Source organism: Chrysemys picta, chromosome 2 (assembly GCF_011386835.1).
Source record: "Chrysemys picta bellii isolate R12L10 chromosome 2, ASM1138683v2, whole genome shotgun sequence".
NCBI classification, from domain to species: Eukaryota; Metazoa; Chordata; order Testudines; family Emydidae; genus Chrysemys; species Chrysemys picta.
Window position 1 is genome coordinate 252,253,707 of NC_088792.1, and position 4,816 is coordinate 252,258,522.

Consider the following 4,816-nt stretch of genomic DNA (forward strand, 5'->3'; position numbering starts at 1 on the left):
GATATGTCCTTTCCTATTTAATTACTGCATCAAATGTTCTGGGAGATCTTGTATCTTTTGTTCAATATTGGGAACATTCTATTGATATAAACTATCCATCTGTATTAGTCATTACACGTATTGCAGTTTGTTTACTATGTTGGTAAGGTTGCCACTGCAAGTGAAAATTTGGGATGGGATCCTCCAGTCCACCAAGTTCTCTTGTGTCTCATAAAGCAGCCACATATTACCACTGGAGAGTTCCTCCTATACAGAGGAAATCTAAGCTGGCATAGGCAGCTCCACCATCTCCTCTGCCAGAAACCCACCCTCCCAATACAAGTGGAGGAAAGGGACATGTTGGGGTGTGGCAGGAGAAGTGAAGGGAGAGATGGATCAAGGTGTTGCCTATGAATGGATTGAAAAACTAAGTTCTACCATCTTCTTGAGGGAGTTTTGTTAATTATGTATAGTATCTGGGCTATTTACTGTTGCCTTTGGATTTTTGGACCGACCTGTTCAGGGGCCAGGGTCAGCAGTGGGTCTGGTTGAGTTCTGGACTCTCTCCTGAAGTTCTTGCATTTTTTTTCCTGTTTCTTTTCCATTTTGAAAAAACAGTGCATTTTAATTTGGTGCATTAGGATAGTTTCACATATTATTTATTTTAAGTAACAGCTACAGTCAGAGGCGGCTCTATGTATTTTGCTGCCCCAAGCATGGCAGTCAGGCGGCTTTGGGCGGCGCGCCTGCGGGAGGTCCGCTGGTAACGCGGATTCGGTGGCATGCCTGTGGGGGAGGTCCACTGGTCCCGCGCCTTCGGCATACCCGCCGTCGAATTGCCGCCGAAACCGCGGGACCTGTGGACTTCCTGCAGGCATGCCGCCGAAGGCAGCCTGACTGCCGCCCTCAGGGCGACCAGCAGGACATCCCCCATGGCTTGCCACCCCAGGCATGCGCTTGGTGCGCTGGTGCCTGGAGCCGCCCCTAGCTACAGTATGTAACTGTATCGTGGATGGATATTATCTCTAAGAAATACGTGAGTGTTTTACACTTTCACAACACGTATCCAGTGTGTTGTACCAATAATATCAAATTGAATTGAAAATAATGGGAGGCGGGATTGACATTTCCCACTTGGTGCTTGATGCTGTAGGTATTTGTTAAAGGTTAGCACAGTTGTAATATATCAAAGATAACAAAGTAATCTCTGAATTCTCACTATAATTGTAGTCTAGTTAATGTTTTCATTTGCTTTTGTTTGCTATGTAAATTAGGGTGCCTTTGGGGAAGAGGTGGAAAAAGCCTTTCAAGAGATTGCATTTGAGCTGGGCTAGATTGGAAGCAGGTGATCATCCAGATTCTGTCACAATTTTGGCATATCATTCATTAAGAGGACCTATGCTACTGTAATTAATTCACGCCTAACAGATGTACACTACCATGAAGGGATGTGACCTGCCTGACACCAATCACTGGAAAGAAAACACATTTCTTTTGATGTTTTGAATTAGGTTCTGTAGATATTACACATGTGTCTCACATGTTGACAACAGAAGTTTTTTCTTCTACAAGTTTTATACATAAATGCACATTCATCTGTATGACTCTGCCCATATAATAAATATTTTAAAAACTAATAGTGGGATCTCCAAAACTGTCTGAATGACTTATGAGCACAAGTCCCATTGAAAGACAATGACACTTGTGCTCCTAAAACACTTCGGTGATTTTTGAAAATCCCAAACCAAAGAATTAAATCTCAACTGAGTGCAGCAGTAAACTGGTGCAGTACGTTTCCTCTTTCTTTCTCTCTTTCTTTCATCAGGTTTGTAGGAAAAGTCTATTTTGTCTCTGCAGCTAGCCGTTTACTGTGACCAGGTCTCTGAATGTTAAGAGCAGAAGTTCAAACAATAAATGATGACATTAATTTATTCATAGGGGAATTCGGCGCCAAACCATTAAAAATTCCGTGCACAATATTTTAAAATTCTGCATATATTGTTTGTCAAAATAACACAATATAATCATGCCACTTTCAATTATTTTGGTCATTTATTTCAAAATACCTGTCAGCAAGTATGTCTGTAAGATTCAGGAAATGTTTTTTTGACAAACAGATTCCTTATTAGGCAAATTAATACAGAACTTTTAGTAATTCATTTAAACTACAATACAGAAACATATTTCCTGCACCCCTGGGAAGCGGTGCAAAGGCTTGGGGGAACTGGGGTAATAGAGGAGCTGAGGGAGAGGAAAGGAACCAGAGAGTGAACCTGGAGGGTTGTTGGGTGTATGGAGTTGGGAAGACTCCCCCATGCAGACCCTGACTGACCCCTAGTCTCTCCCATTCAGTCAGGCACATTTGCCCCTGTCCCCATGTGTCTCTGCCCATCCGCCTCTATCCTAACAACCCTTCTGTCCCCATGTGGCCGTGCAGTCCCCTATCCCTCATCCCCATATGGTCCTGCAGCCCCCTCCCATTCAGTCCCTGTCACCCCACAAGCTCCTGAGCCCTGCCCCAGTCTTTCCCTGCACTAGACCTTCTGAATCCCTGTCTCTGATCCCCCAGCAGCCCCGTGTGCCCATTTTGTCTGCCACCCCCAATATCCCAGGCCTCCTAACCTGGCTCTGCAGGCTGGGTGCTCTGATGAATGCACCATGCCCACTGTTACTGCCAGTCAGCTGCTGCTGTCTATTCTGTCACCACAGCGTCCTCTGGTGGGTGAAAGGTAGAACTGCAGCATTTCTCAGGCAGAATGCATTTCATGTGCAGAAAAAAAAATTCTATGCCAGACATGAATTCTCTACATGCAAAGAATTCCCCCATGAGTAATTAATTGTAAATTTTTAAATCAAGAATGGGTGCAGCTTTTTCTAACAATATGCTCTAGTTCAAAAGGAATTATTTTGAGGAACTTCTAAGGCCCGTATTACACCGGAGATCAGACAAGATGATCACAATGGTCCCTGCTGGCTTTGGAATCTATGAATGAATACTCCTATAAACGATAGAGAAGTCCTCAGTTGCAATGAGTTTCCCTCAGTTTAGACATTAGCATTGTTCCTTGTATTGTTACACATTGGAATTGTTTGACGTGTCCTGGGATTTAGGTGTTTACAAGATGTCCTGGCAGGTTGGTTGTGTACCTCTCTGAGTTTCAGCATTTGAGCTGAAAATTCTAACTTAGTTATTTGGGATTTTCCTTTCTGTACACATGTACCTCATAACTGTATTTTATTTATTGGCCTGCTTACTTTAGTGGACAGTCCTTGTACGTGGGTTACTTAAAGGGTCAGATAATTAAGACTCCAAGTGGACTATGTTTGCAGTCTCTCTGTCCCGATACAGGGGCTGTTTTCATATTGATATACCACCCCCATCACCCACAAGGCAAGGGAAAGAACCCAGTTACTCATGCTGTGCACCTGGACGTGGGGTGTAACTAAATGCCATCCTGGATAAAGGAGGTGGAGTTAAGCTGTATAAGCAACTGAGGGAACTCAGTTGGGGATAGATTGCTGATAAGACAGGTCTCTCTGACAGAGAGTCCTGAACTAGGGCTTAACAGGCAGGATACATTAAGGGAACTATAGTGAAGCCTGAGAGTAGGGAAGGGCTATTAGATTGAAGACTTGTTTGAATCTTTATTTATCTTTATTGAAGACTTGTTCGTGCTACTCCAGAAGGGGATTAGACTTTTATGTGACTTGACTGGAGGAGTCCTCAGGATCTACATTTTCAGCACTGAATATGTTTAAAGATTTCTTTCTTCCTTTCACTCTGGATGTGAAGTATCTACATTAACATATGCTCAGTAATCATTTTGTTGGATGTTTTGGAATCTTTTTCTTTCTTTTTATTTGGTGAAAGTCATTATACATATCAGTTTTTATTATGATTAATAAATCACCTACATTATTATTCAGTGTCATTAATAATTGATATATGTATAATACTTTTAATTCAGACATCTCAAAATGCTTGAAAATGTGATCACAGACAGCAAGCAGAGTATATTTGAGGATCCCTTTACCCATTAATAAAATGCAACTACATCAATGCAATGTGCCCTGTTGGAGTGTGGTGTCAAGTGAGCCATTAGGGATTGGTGTTAGGAATGAATTATTCAATTTCTCTAACAGTGATCATGGTTAAAACAGATTTGTAAAAGTAAGGCAGGTATTGCAAATATCAGAAAAACAGCAAGAGAGGTTAAAAGTACGAATAGGAAATTTAAAAAATTCAGTTTGGGAAAATGTAAACAATTCATTTGTTTGAAAATAGTGCAAAACCTGGTGATGAGTAGAAGTGAGATTATTGAATAGCATTAATGCTGGGGGAAAATAGCCCCTGTACTTTGATATGCCTTTGCAAATGCAACTCAAAAAACACATCACAAGCTTATATTTTATTGACATTTCTCTATCACCCTGTTTCTTTCAACATCAATGCTACTCAGTTATCGCACTCCCACTGATCACCAAGTCGTGGCAGAAATTCTCTTTCTCTTCTTTGTTTCATCCTGGCTAAGGTGCATATCACAGAGTGCACTCTTTATGTTGGATTCATAAAGCCATATATCTGTCACTACTCTAAAAACGTCAATCAACAGCTTTCTCAGCTCTCCTCTAACAACCACACTCCACCCCTTTTTGTCACACAGGTAGAAGAGTTTGCACTCAGTGGGTCATTTGTACTTGATGGGTTCATTTCTTTTTCTTTATGTGCCATTTTCTTGTTTTGGATTGTTATCTGCACTTTGTCAGTCTAACACTACTCCTCTTTTTCTCTTAGTTTTTCCCATTTTCATTATCCACAAACTTCTTTTGCCACCAG

At 41.5% G+C, this 4,816-nt stretch overlaps 1 protein-coding gene across 16 annotated transcripts in view; it reads left to right on the forward strand.

Moving 5' to 3' along the window:
• VPS13B (vacuolar protein sorting 13 homolog B) overlaps positions 1–4,816 on the forward strand; it is a 943,390-nt gene that overhangs the window by 684,958 nt on the left and 253,616 nt on the right. The window lies entirely within an intron of this gene.